At 64.2% G+C, this 14480-nt stretch overlaps 1 protein-coding gene across 1 annotated transcript in view; it reads left to right on the top strand.

Annotated features, from left to right (window-relative positions):
* The window catches only part of Pi4ka (phosphatidylinositol 4-kinase alpha), a 128998-nt gene that overhangs the window by 67871 nt on the left and 46647 nt on the right, over positions 1-14480 (top strand).

The following is a 14480-nucleotide window of genomic DNA, read 5'->3' as shown; positions in this document are numbered from 1 at the left end:
TGAAGGCCACCGACTCATGGGACAGGCAGGAAGGAAGTGGATCAAAAGCTCAAACAGTGCTGCTACTACACGGGGCAGGAAAGGGAGGGGAATGGCTGTGCCTCTTAGGGTAAGAGTTGGGGTGCCCAGAGACCTAAGGAGGTGTCATAAGAGATGAGCTAGAGTGAGTATGTGAAGGGGGGAGGGGCATTTCCAGTGCATGGACTCCGCCCTACCTGTAGCCAAAACTCCTGCTCCCTGGGGGAGAAGGGGGTGTCATGAATGTATGCGAGTCAGGCTTCTAGAAACATGTTGTGAGGATAGCTGTACTCTGTGCGAACATTTAGGGTTAATTTATTTAAGATTTGGGACTTGGCAAGACTCCTTCAGGGCCCACTGAAAGGAGTGTGGCTGGGGTCCTGTGTGTCTCCTCCAGTTCCAGAGGCTGTTAGGTTATGTGACAGCTTGCTGTAGGGAAGAGAAGTTTGCTGTCAGGAGAAAGGAAATCTTTTTTACTTCCTGATTCTAATCTCTCTCTGCAGACAGGGTCTGTGGGAGGGCAGTGTCAGAGTTTCGCCTGCTGAAAAGGTCCAGAGACAAGCGAGGTGCTTTATGTAGACCCTGGATGACTTATCCAGATTTTCTGCTCAGTGGCTTTGATTTGGTCTTCCTTATCTCTCACTTACTAACCAGGTAGATGACCTCTCTTTTGTTGCTTCCCTGTTTCACCATCTAGATGTATCTTCTAGGGAAAAATGGAGTCTGTTCTATGCTTATGACTATTTTCTGGTTAAGAATATCTGTTGCCAGTTTATATCAAATAAGAGTTACTGGCTCCTGATTAAGTATTTAGTCTCAAGCTGAGCAAGGTGGTGCATGCCTTTAATCCCAGTACTCGGGAGGCAAAGGCAGGAAGGTCTCTGTGAGTTTGAGGCCAGCCTGAGCTACACAGAGAAACCCTGTCTTGGGAGAAGGAGAAGGAGAAGGAGAAGGAGAAGAAGAAGAAGAAGAAGAAGAAGAAGAAGAAGAAGAAGAAGAAGAAAGCAAGGAAGAAAAGTATTTAGGCTTGCTAGACCTGAAGACATGGACTAACTTGTGGACACCCTACTTGAAATGCTCCTGCCGTTTATCTGAACCTATCTTGAGATACAGCCTTCCTTTGTGGCTACTAGACATGGCAGTGCTTGAGCTACGGATATAGGAATATCAGTAAATATTAACCACTGTCACCCAGATTGCATGGACCAGGGCTCAGTCCCTAGCACCAAATGTAGGAACTGATGAGTGGTAGGAAAAGCCTCTAGCTCCCTGATGTCAAGTGCTCTGCCTTGCTTGCCTTAGGGTGCTAGGACACTCAAAAGTACTTATGCCTGGGGAACAGCTGTTGCCAGTCTTGGTTCTTAGGGTCTTTCCCCAATAATATGGTTAAAATGAGCATTCCCAGCATTGTTTTAATCCTAACTGAAGGGCTTTATAAAAAAGACATTGTAGGCGGGTGAGGTGGCACATGCCTTCATTCCCAGCACTTAGGAGGCAGAGGCAGGTGGATTGCTGTGAGTTCAAAGCCATCCTGGTCTACAAAGGGAGTCCAGGACATCAAGGCTACACAGAATCCCTGTTTCAAAACACCAAAATAAACGAATATTAAAAACAAACAAACAAACAAACAAACAAGAAAGACATTATGCATCTCAGGCTAGCTGAAAACCTTGTATAGCCAATGGTGACCTTACGTTCCTGGTTCTTTTGCCTCCACCTCTTCAGTTACAGGCCTGTAACACCATACCTGTTCTGTATAGTGCTCGGATGAAACAGGGCCTGTCGCTTCTGCTTAGGCACTCTTCAGCTGAGATACATCTACAGCTTGCCGAGAGACTTCTAAAGTACTTATTTTGGAGAAAGAGTCACATGCTTCTGACTGACATATTCAGTCTGGCTCTCCCCAGCACTTTGGCAGCTACGTAGTCTACACACGTGGAACCATCTCTAGATACAGTAGCTAGTGTATGTAGCTGCAAATAGAACTGGGCCTAGTTTTAAGGCACAGGCATGAGGACCACTGACATTAAATTTAAAAATGAGGCTAGAGAGCTGGCTCAGCAGTTAGTACTTCCTGCTCTTCAGAGGAGCAAGAGTACAGGTCCCAGCTCTCTAGCTAGTATCTCACAGCCACGTGGAACTCAAGCTCCAAGGAGTTCTGATTCCCTTCTGGCAGTCTGCGCCCACGTGGCACACACTTGAACAGACAAATACATATATACAAATAACAGTAAAATACCTCTTTCTGAAATCAGAATGGAAGAGCAGAAGCAACTTCATGGAAGTCTTTTTATGATTACAATTAAAAGTACCCGCAGCTAAAGCAGTAATTGGCAACAATGATGTCACAGAACGAAACAGAGGCCAGCTTGGATTAATGTGGGGGCTCAAGGAGACTAGTCTGAGCCCAAATAATAAAGATGTTCTGTACCTTGTCCTTTACTCAGAGAGCATTCTTGGAAGCTGGTCTGGCTTGGCTTACCCAGTAAGCATTATATACCCTGTTCCTGCAGTGTGCGTGCAAAAGCCATTTGCCATAATTTTCATTATTCTCTTATTAGGAAAGGAGAAAATGTGAAGTTTTTTTTTTTCTTCTGCATTGAAAAATTAGAGCTCTGGGCTGGAGAGATGGCTCAGAGTTAAGAGCACTGGCTGCTCTTTCGGAGGTCCTGAGTTCAATTCCCAGTAACCATATGGTGGCTCACAACCATCTATAATGAGATCTGGTGCCCTCTTCTGGCCTGCAGATGTACATGCAAATGGAGCACTCATATACATAAAAAATTAATTAATAAATAAATCTTAAAAAAAAAAAAAAAAAAGCCAGGCGTGGTGGCACATGCCTTTAATCCCAGCACTTGGGAGGCAGAGGCAGGCGGATCGCTGTGAGTTGGAGGCCAGCCTGGTCTACAAAGTGAGTCTAGGACAGCCAGGCTACACAGAGAAACCCTGTCTCAAAAAACCAAAAGAAAAAGAAAAATTAGAGCTCTAACAGGTAAATCTATCTAATTTGATGGTCAGTTTCATTAAAAAGTAAGACATTTCAAAATACTGGTAAGTTGAGGACATATTCAATAGCTACCTTAGAAGTGCTATCATGTTAAGATAAGCCATCAAAACTTTGTTCTCATGGGATTATCATACAGCACAGACTTTCAGTTCCATGGAGCGGAGTGGCTGCATGGCCTCTTTGGTCATGTGTCACAGAGAACACCCTCTTCCTGCGTTGATGGCTCCAAATCAAGACAGAACAGGCAGGAGGGGAGTAGTCGCCAGTAATATGGAAACCTTTTTATGTTAAAATAACTTCAGACTCACAGAAAGAGTGGAGAGAACGGGGTGTGCAAGCAGCCGCTGTGTCCCCTTTACTGTCATTGGAGTTCACAGTGTGCGTGCGGACGTGTGTGATGCGTGTACGTGTGTGGGGTGTGATGCGTGTACGTGTGTGGGGTGTGATGCGTGTACGTGTGTGGGGTGTGATGCGTGTACGTGTGTGGGGTGTGATGCGTGTACGTGTGTGGGGTGTGATGCGTGTACGTGTGTATATATCGACATCTCTGCATATGTTCTGAGCCTTTGAGCTTAGATTTCTCACAACTCTGTAACCTTTAGTAGTAATGCTAAGGGGACCTTCCTAAAAACAGGATACTCCCATACTTAACCACTAGACAGCTATCTGATTCGAGAAGAAGATGTCTTTTTCCCGGGGGGGGGGGGGGGATGGGTGTACAGGGTCCACAAGGCCTCCTCTTACATCACCCCAAGTGCTGGGATTTCAGCCTGCGCCACCATGCCTCGTCACCAATTTAAAATAGAAGAGACGCAATACTCTTGTCTCCTAGAATTCCAAACCCAGTCTTGTCAGTTGTGCCAATAGTACAACTGGTAGAATTTATACTGAGTTTTGAAAGTACTAATATTTCCCTTTTCTCAGCAATGAGAATGCTTATCCTCTCTGAGTATCTGCTGTGTGCCGGTCACTACCCTTATTTCATTTTTACAGCCCCTAACATAGCAGGTATTTCTTTTTTGTACTTCAGTAAAGAAACCATTTCCCAGCTCTAAACAGCAAAAATAAAAATTTATAATTGACCAAAAAAAAAAAAAAATGTTGGACAGCAAGCTTACTCAGTGCCTCTGAGCAGTGGCGTGGCGGAGATGAAGCAGCACGGGCCACCAGCAGGGTCTCGATGTGAACTTTGGTGCTGGCTGTTGTGTGTTCCCAAGCAAACACGTCCTAGTTCAAACATCGCTCAACAGCTCTGTCAGCAACAACCTTTCAACTGTGTCTTCCATCACTGCTGTCACAGTCTGCTTCCAAACTACAGTTCGTCTGTGGCGGGGTTTTACGTGTTCTGTCTGTGTCAGCATGTCTGCAGTCTTGTTCAGGATACCTTACCGATGCTAAGTATGCTTAGTTCAGGGTTTGGGAGCCATGTCTGCCCTCCTACTTGGTCTCCCTCTCTGAGGAGATGCTGGCTGCACACTATATAGTGGAGTCACCATAAGCTCCTGGAAAGCCTATCCTCATTGAAAAGTGAAGGGGAAGCCGGGCAGTGGCAGCACACTCCTTTAATCCCAGCACTTGGGAGGCAGAGTCAGGTGGATCGCTGTGAGTTCAAGCGATCCTAGTCTACAAAGCTAGTCCAGGACAATGAAGGCTACACAGAGAGATCCGTCTCAAAAAACCAAAAACAAACAAAAAGGAAGAAAAAAAAAAGAAAAGTGAAGGGGAGAGTTAAAGTTGATGACTTGGGAAACACTTAAACTTTGGTGTAGACCTTTTGGGATGTTCTTTTTTTTCCAGGCAGGGTCTCTCTACATAGCTCTGGCTTGTTCTGGAACTTACTGTGTAGACCAGACTGGCCTCAAATTCACAGTGATCTGCCTGCCTCTGCCTCCTCAGTGTTGAAGTTAAAAGCATGAACCACTATGTCTTCACCTCAAAAACTTTTAAAATGTTTCTACTGTCATTACTCAAGAGTACCAATTAGTGTATCTTGGGTTGTATTGTACTAAGTGGGTGTGTGTGTGTGTGTGTGTGTGTGTGTGTGTGTGGTGTTGTGGTGGTTGTTAAGTGGTAACTATACCTAGTCCTCCGTGGAGACGCTGTCACAATTGCTCGACAGACGCTTCCCATTGTAAGCCCCTGGTGGACCTGGGAACTTGGCGGCTTCAGCCGGGCTGTGGAGCCGGTGGAGAGCAGGGGCTTGGTGCTGGAATGCTCTTTCTTCTCCGGGGAATTTCCCTGGTAGGAACCTTCTCGGGGGGTGCGGGGCGATGTTGAGCGGTCAGTGGTGGGACTAGGGAAGAGGTGGGTCGATGTGGACTGGGCTGGGGGAGGTTTGGTGGTACGAGCGGTTAGTGTGTGACGCCAAGAGAGTGCTGTGTGGCATGATATGTACAGCGAGAAGCATGATAGGCTGGTTTGCGCTCGGGTCGGTTAGGGCTACAGTCCACAGCACTTACGCGGGTGATGACAAGCCGGGTCAGTCCAGGTGTGCTGTTCAATTGTGGCAGCTCTGGACGAGTGAGTTACGTGGTCTATTGAAAGTCCGGGGCGGACACCTATAGCGTATAAGAAGTCTATAGACACTAATCAGGAAACCAGAGAACCTTGTGCAGTATCGCAGCGGCTGAGTGGTACTCCCGACATAACAGGATTACAGCAATTCATGGAAAAAGGTTCTGTAGCAAAGAATCACACAAAGAACCAAGAATATTACAGAAGACAATCGTGAAACAATAACATGCCGTTACTCTAATTACTCCTGTCGCGTGAACTTTGCGCAACTAGTCCTGTGAGACGAAAGGAGAGCGTGGTGAATCTACCTGTTCTCTACTCTCAATCCTTTGCTAAGTATAACAGGTTATGACATGGAGGTGTGTTTAGGTGAATTGGAGTGCACAACAGTCGTATGGATGTAGCGCATATGTCAAGGGGTGCCAAATGTAGTTAGTGCAGAAACTGGAAATCACACTGGCAGGGCACGAACCGCCCGCCATACACAGATATACCACTAACTACCAGCTGAGGAGGTCGCCTCCCGACAAGTCTGGGCGCTCACACCCCACCGGGGACGGGAGAGTTAAAGGGACAGCCGGGGAGAAAGCAACAATCCAAACGCGATTCGAGGTCTCCGAGCTCGGACGCCGCCCAACAAGGGGACGAGGGGGGTGGGGCCAGGTAGAGGCTCTTCGGCGCGGGGCGAGCCGGGGGAGGGCAACGGTGTAGGCCCCGCCCCACGCACCAAAGCGCGGGGCCCCATCGCGGCAGGGCCACACTGAGCTGTGCGAACTGTAGGGAAGACGACCGACAACCGTACACCACCAAACCCCACCCGAGCGGCTGACGGGGCCGGCAGACCGGGACGGAAGCGAGGGCGAGAGAGGCCCGGGGGGCGGGGGGGGGGTGGGGGGGGCGGGAACCCGAAGGGGCACCCGGGGGCGGGGGACTACGGAGGCGCCGGGACGGGGGGGCAGCAGGACACGGCCAGGCCACCCGAGCCCAGCGGCAGCGGGCTGCAACGGCAACGGCCCACCCGAGCCCCCGCACCCAGGCCGCCACGCCCCGGAAGCGGCGACGACACGCGCCGCCACGCGGGGGCGGAACACCCGCCCCCACCCCCACGGGAGCGACACAGACGGGGACCGGGAACGCGTTAGGTGGGGATGGCGCGGGGACGGCACCGACCAAATCCGGGGGCCCGGCGACAAGAGGCACCAACGGGAACCCGCCGACACCCAAAGACAGGGGGCACAAGCAGCACGGAACCGCCGGCACGGGGAGGGTGGGGCGGCCGGGGGGGGGGGGTGCGCCCGGGACCGGCGGCCACGAGTGGACATTCGCTTAAGCCGCACCAGAAGCCGCACGCGGGCGCAAGCACCGGCCCGCCGGGCAGAACGGCACGGGGCGCCCCGGGGCCACCGCCGCAAGCAGACAAAGCGCCCACCGCGAGGCCGAGGCCGCACCAACGAGAACACGACCGCCCCCCCCGGGCACGGGCACGTACGGGGGGGATCCGAGTCAGGGGAAAAGGTCCGGCACCCACCACCAGGCAGCACACGAGGCAAGCCGGCGCGCACCCAATCGCACGGACGGCGGCCGGGGGGGGGGGGTGGGCGGAAGGTGGGAGGGGCGGGGACGTGGCGGGAGAGCGACCGCGGGGCGGAGAGAGGCCCCCCAGACGCAGACAGGCGCAGGCGGAAAAGGGGGAGGGCAACGGAAGGGCCTGCGGCCAAACGAAAGGGGGGCGCGGCGGCTCGGATGGTGGGCCGCAGCCCCCGGGGCCGGCCCGCACCCCACCACCCAACACAGCGGCGGAGCAAAAAATCGAGCGCAGGGGAGGGCCGGGGTTACATCAGGCGGGGCGGGACGAGCAGCCGAGGCGGTAGACCGGCACCATACCCCACCACGCCACCCCCCCCCCCCAGCCCACCCCCGCAAGCCCCCCACACGCCTCCCCCCACGCGAACACCGACCCCACAGGAGCGAGCCAAGCGGGCACCCCGGGATCGCCACTCGCGTAGCGATGGGGTGGTCGAGGATGACGACTCCCCGCCTCTGCCGGCGGGCAGCCCAGCAGGAACGACAACCCAAGCAGCGCCCGGAGCGGTGCCAGGAACGGGGCGGGGCGAGGCAGGCGCGGGGGGACGCCGACCAGGTGGATGCTGACGGGGGAGGCGCAGCAGGGATGAAGGGGACGCGGGGGCGGGGGCGTGGGGTGAGGGCCGGCCGGCGGCCCGACCGGGTCCCCCCGCCACCCTCCCCGCCGCCCGCCCAGGCGGCCCAACCCGCGGGGGGGGGGGGGGGGGGTGGAGGGGGAGGGGGGGAGGGGAGCGCAGGGCAGACGCGAACACCGAGGCGAGGGCCAAGGGCGTCGAACCTCACCCGCGCCGGCCCGGACCGCGCGCCCCCCCGGGGGCAGCAAAAACGGAACGGTCGCCGGGGCCGAGGAAGGAGCGCGGGGCCCCCTCGGGAGCTGAGCCCCACCACGGCCAGGCGCGGAACGCCAGTTAGGGTCGCACCGGCCGGACACACAGAGCCACGCCCACGGGCCGGGCGGACCAGGGGCAGGCCGGCCGAGGGAGGGGCAGAACGCAGGGCGTCGCGGAGGCCAGGCAGGCAAGAGGGGGGGGGGGGGGGGGGCGGCAGGGGGCCACGCAGAGCCGAAACGCCGGCGGGCCCGCGGAGCGCGAACTCAGGCGCGCGCGCACACGCGCGACCACCGCGACGCGGGGTGTGGTCGGGCCCCGGCAGGCGGCGGCGGGCCGCAGACCGCGGACGGGCGAAGGACCGGGCGCGACGCAGCGCACAGGGCGCCAAGGAGCGGCGACAGGAAGGGAGCAGCGCGCCTGGTGGCCGGCCGCCACCCCGGGGGCATCCGACCTAACGAGGTGGAAGCGCACAGCCCAACCCCACCCACCCCCCCCCAACACAGCCAGGCGAACGGACGACAACGGGCGGCGTGGGGTGGGGGGGGGGGAGGCGGGGAGGGGGGGGGCGGCGGGCCGGCCCTCCCTTGCCAGCGGACGCAACCCCGCCGCGCAGCCGAGGATGACTGGGCCCCCCCCCACAGGCAGGGGGGGCCCGAGGGCAGGCGGCGCGGGCAGGGAAACGCAACGCCCGGTCCCCCAGGCGGGGTGGCCGACCCGCTAACCGGCGCCGACGGGGCGACACGCCAGGCAGAAGGTCGCGCCACGCCGGCGGACTGGATGGGCGGGGCCGGGCCGGCGCCCTCCGTCTGATCCCAGGCTGGCGGGCAGCCCGGGCGAGGCCCGGGCCAGGCGGCTCACCGGCGGGCTGCCGGCGGGCGGGGCTCTGGCGGCGGCGGCGGCGGCGTCGGCGCGCGGGGGGGGGCGGCGGCGGAGGGCGGCGGCGTGCGGGCGCGGCAGCGGCGGCGCGAGCGGCGCGGAGCGGCGGCGGCGGCGGGCCGCAGGCCGATCCTGCGCCGCGCCACGTGGCGCGGCGCCGGCCGCACAACCGGACGCAGGCCGCACGAAGGGGACTCCCACAGGGCAAGGGACGGCGAAGACCGCGCGGAGTGGAATGCGGCAAGGCGGCCGAGCAGCACAAATCCGGGGCCCATACCGGGACCCGCGCGCCGTGAGATACCAGCACCCGCTCAGGCCGACGCCACCAGCCGTCCTCCCGGTCACCCGCGCCCCGCACACCCGCGCATGAGCAAGGGCCGGCGCCCAACGGCGCGCCCCCCGGCCGACGAGCCGCGGCGACCCGACCCCCCAAGCCGCGCCAGTCCGGCCGCACGCGAGGACCCGGGGGCCCAAAGGCCGCACAACTGGGCTACCGGCAGCGCGACCCGGCCCCCCAGGCGTAACATCGGCAGGCCGCCATCCCCCCGGCCGACCCGGCGACCCGCGTAGACAGCAGATCTCGCCACCCGGCCCCACCCGCCCCCCGGTCCGGCCCCGGGACAGCACGGCGGGGCAACGACGGCCCCGCAAGGCGGGCCGCCCGGCGCGCGCCCCGGGGCGGCGCGGGGGGTGGGCGGGGCCGGTGACCTGCTCCGCGCGCCGCACGAGGCGCGCCAACGGCTCACGACCCCGCGGAGGGCGGGGGTCAGGTCCCGGGGTTGCCGGGCCGGGCTCCGCCCGGGTAGGCGCCGCACCAAGGCACCCCTACCGCGGGGCAGCCCCGCGGAAGGGATGGACGGCGGCCCACGGGAGGGGGAGCGCGGGGCCGCGCCGAGGCCCACAGCCGGCGAACCAACCGACATACGCGGGGAGGGGGGGCGCCGCGGAGGCGCAACGGAAGCGTGCGAACCCGACCAACGCGCGCGGCCACCACCCCCCCGGCGGGGGGGCCCCGGGCGCGCGACCCCCCCACCCGCGCGGCGAGCGCTCAGCGCGGTGCGCACAGCGCGAGCCCGGGCCGGCCCAGGACCCGGCGCGGACCACCTCCCCAGACGAGCCAGAAGACGAGCGGGCAGGGAAACCCGAGACCGGGGCGGGCGGGCCCCACTCAGAGCAAGCGGCATCCGCGCCGGCACAGCAGCCCGCCGCGCCACCGCAGGGCCGGCCCGTCCCGAGAAACGCGCCGCGGCGCAGCAGACGCGCGGCGTCCAGCTGCCTCAGGGGCACACGGCCGAGGAAACGGGACGAGCGCGACGGAGCACACAAGTCAGACCGCGGGCCGCCCTCGCCTAGGCACGGGGGCCGCGCCACCGGCAAGCGGCGGCAACGGCAGCCACGTACGCAGTGCGGGCGAGCCACGACGGCGCAGACCCGGCACACCACAGAGGCGCAAACCGCCTCGCAGGCGGCCGCTACCGGAGGCTCACGCCGCTCAGACCACTGATCTCCAGGCGCACCCCCCCGGCAGGAGCCCGGCTGACTGAGAAACAGGCGAGGCGGGCGCGACCGCGGGATTCCCGCGGCGGCCAGTCCCTCAGGGGGGGGCGCCCGGGCCGCAGCACACGCGAGCGCCGGCGCTGGGGCCTGGGTGCAGGGAGCGCCCCGACGCCATGGGGCGCACGGAAAGCCAGCGGGCCCACGAGGCGAGGGACGAACGGGAACCACACTCGGCCCATGGCGTGGCACGCCCGAGACGCGCCCACGAGGCCGCCGCGAACGCCACCAACCCGAGCGCCGGGGGAGCAGGGGCCCACCCGGGCGGGCCCCTCGTTCGTGCTCGTGCAGAGGGCGGCGGCGGGGGCGCGGGCGGCCGCCGCGGTCGCCATCTGCGCGGGAGGTGGTCCCGCGGAACAGGCTACAGGGTGAGGGCGCGCCCAGGGCGCACGAGTCGCTAGGGGCGGGGGGCGGCGCCCGACCAGGAGAGGAGGTGGGTATTGGAGGAGGGGGTGGGGGCGGGGAGGCCCGCGGGCCCCGCGAGGACCGCCGACGCGGGGCAAATCCAACGCCGAGTATCGGGCAGACGGCCGTGCCCCTGAGGGCAGCACAGCGCAAGCAGCAGGAAACGGCCGGGGGGCGGACGCTCGAAGCCCCGCGCGTGGGCAGCGGACGAGAGGCCAGCTGTCGCGCCGAGCCGGAGGCCTGCACCACAGACACGCGACGCAGCGGAGAGGACAACGCCGCACGCAAAGCGACGGCGGCGAATCGCGCCCGGGACCAGCACGCCAACCACGAGGGCGGAGAAAGGCGGTGGGGGGGCCCGGCGCGTGCACCCTGCTGCCGCGAGGGCCGCCGTTCCGAGCCCCCGGCCGCCCTCGGGAGCGCCCAATCACGAGGGGGGTGGGGGGGGCGCGGCGACGCCAGTGGGACAAGCTCGGGCCACGGCGCGTGGCACGCGTGCGCTCGCAGGGAGAAGCGGGAGAGACGAACAGGCCGGCCCGGGGTCACGCGCCGGGGGTAATGTGGGGCTGGGGAGGGATGTGGCGGCGGGTGGCCCGGCACCGGACGGGCCCAACCCCCCAGCGGCGGGGCGGCCCCCCACCCGGGGGCCAGACGGCGACCCGGGCTCCCTACAGGGAAGTAACTGAGGACCCGAGCGGAGGGCCAGACGCCGGAGAGGCCTTGCCCACACGCTACACGCGCCTGCGAGCGCCGCGTGGTGTGCGGGGGGCGGGTTGGTGGTAACAGCGGACGAGGCCCTCGGCAGACGGGTGGCTCGAGCGCACGCACCCCGACCACCCGGCGGGACCGCAAACCGCGAAGAGGGCTGGACGGCAGATCCCCACCCTGGCCGAGCGCGCGGCCGCACCCCGGCATCAGGCCGCCCCGCCAACCATGCAAAGCGAGAGGCGAGAGAGATGAAAAGGAAGGGGTCCGGAATGGCGCGACGCAGCGCGGGGGGGCGACGTCCGAACGACCGGCAGCATCCTGGGCCCCGATCGGGCGGGCCGGGAGCCCGCGGCGAGCGCCTAATCGGCCCACCCACGTCAAACGACACCCGCGCGCTGACACGGCCCGCACCAGCGGCCTCGGCGCCGCCGCCGGCCAGCCGCAGACCGCAAGTGGGACGGCAGGTGAGCTGGGGAACAGCTTGGAGCAGGCGCAGGGAGGAGCGGGAGTCTGCCGGCTCTGGCCCGGGCGGGGCGAGCCGCGGGGTGCAGGCGACCGCCAACGGCCAGAAACTCCTAGCAGGTTCCCCGCAAAGCTACTACGCCCATCGGGCGGAGGGCGAGCACGGAGAGAAACAGGAAGGGGGCTCGGACGAGGGGGGACGGAAGCGGCAAGTCCCCCCGCCCCCCGGCAGCGCGCACGGGGGAGGCCCGAAGGAACCACCCCGGCCCCCGGGAGTCCTAGCAAAAAGTGCCTTGCCAAGCCCGCTTCGAATCCCTCGACCACCTAGTGGTCCACCGGCCGCCAACCGGCCCCGCTGGAGTCCGCAGCCGCCAGCTCAGGGCCCGGTCGTTGCGCGGGGCCGACTCCCCCAGGGCTCCGCGCTTCCCCGCCCCCCCCGGCCGCTCGGGAGCGCCTGCCGGCTCGGCGGGTGGCCTCACAGGCGCCGCCGCAGCGGCGGCCAGCAGGCTTGGGACCCACGGGGGGGGGTAGTGGAAGGCACCCACCTGGCGGCGGGTCGTCTTCGGGGCCGACTCAACACAAGGGGCGAGGGGTCGGTGACCGCGCCGACCTCTGCGCACGCACAGCCCGGACTGCCGGCGTAGAAGCCGGGGGGCGGCGCCCCCATAACTCGCTTGGAAGATGCACAACCGCGCCCGCACGCGGGCGCTAGGGGACGTGGGATTTGGACGGGGTCACGGGGGAAGGGTTGGGGGATGCATAGGTCGGGTGCGGCTAGGACGGGCCGGTCGGAGGACCCAGCGCGGGCCACGACGGCCCACGACCGACAACAGCCCGCCAGCGGCAGGCACCCCCCGGCGAAGCGGCCGCCACACGCCCAGGGCAGCCAGACCACCTACGACCCGAGCCGGTGCCCGCACGGCCGCGGCGCGGAGATCAGTAAGCGAGGCAGAACCCCTAAAACATAAACCCTGTTAGCCCCGGAGTTCGACCCGGGAGCGCTCCCCCCGAGGTCGGCCGGCGCCCCGCGCGACGCGCGCACCCGGGAGGCGAGCGATCGACACCGCATGAGAGCCCTAACCCCCGCCACCGCCTTACTCGCCCCGCTCCGCCGCCTCCCCGACGCCGCGTAGTGTAGCCGCCGCGACCCCGCCCGCCGCGCCCCAGGCCCGCCAGCCACCCCTGCGCTCCCGGGCGCTCCCCGCTCGGGCGCCGGCCGCGGGCCCAAGGCGAGGATGCCGCTACATCACCGTGGCGGGCCGCCGGATCGAGGACGGCCTCGAGGCGGCGTGACGTAGAACCCGCCACCGGGCCCCGAGGGACGCGGATGGCGCCTAGAGCGACGCCGACACGTGGGTGGTATACCCGAGGACGCATCGGGACGGGGGGGCGCGTGGGCCCCCGGCACAGAGGGCAAGGGGTGGGAGGGGAGGGGCGCCCTCGCCCAACGGAAGCGACGCCGCACGGGCGTGACACCGTCCGCGGCCGGCCCGGCCCCAGTCCGCCAAAACACCCCTGGTCTAACTCGCGCGCCCCCGCCGAAAAGCGGCTCATCACCCTCCCGTCCCCGCGGATACAGAGGCGCCAACGAGCACGCCCGCGGGGGAGAGCTCACGGGGGGCTGGGGGGGCGCACTGGGTCTGAGGCCCCCCCCCCCCCCTCCGACCTCACCTCGCCGGGGCAGGCTAGGCGGCCCATCCCCTCCCCACGCGCTGCCACGGGCATCCCGTCGACCACCATGCCTGTCGACGCCCGCCGGGGCCGCGAGGCCCACAGCCGAGCGCGCCCCACCCCGCGAGCGCTGCAAGGGGGACGCGGTCGTGGCTGACAACGACGGAGAGCGGGCGGGAGGGAGGGAGCGCCAAGGCCAGACGAGACAGCGCAAAAGACACAGACTTCACGACTTGCAGGGCCCGCCCCACACCCCTCCCCGCCAGTCCCCGCAACGCCCTCTCACTCCCCCTCGAACCGGACGGGGAGTCGCCCATCCCCTCTGACCGTCCTTCCCGCCATGCCCGCCGTACCCCAGCCCGCTGCCAGGTGCGGGCCCCCGAGGATATGCCGGTTGCTCCGCGCCGCAGCCATGACGGGCGGAGGCTTACGGGAAGACCAGGGAGGGGCGTGGTGGTGGCGGTACTCGCGCCCCGGGCGCGGGCCTCGCCAAAACCACCAACGGGGACGCAGACCGAGGCGAGGGCCACGCCGGCCTCGGGACCGCCCTCCGGGGCGGGGCCAGAGCCCAAGGAGGCCGTGTGCGGTCCACCCGGCCGCGCCCGCTTGGGGGGGCCTCAGCCGGCCCAGCCCCGTCAGCGCGTGGGGGCCCACGCAGACACCACGCCCATTGAGCGAACAAAACCGCGGAGCGAACGTCCACGCGCGGCAGGTGCGGACGCGCCCCGAGCCGCAGCGCGCGCTCGCGAGGCGGCGGGAGGCCCTCCCAGCTGCCGCAGGGTGCGCCCAGACAACTCTGCGGGGCACGCCAAGCCGCGCACGGCGCCGGGGACGGTCCGGACGAGGAC

Source organism: Acomys russatus, chromosome 8 (assembly GCF_903995435.1).
Source record: "Acomys russatus chromosome 8, mAcoRus1.1, whole genome shotgun sequence".
Lineage (NCBI taxonomy): Eukaryota > Metazoa > Chordata > Mammalia > Rodentia > Muridae > Acomys > Acomys russatus.
The sequence above is the reverse complement of the archived record's forward strand: the minus strand, read 5'-3'. Positions and strand labels throughout refer to the sequence as shown.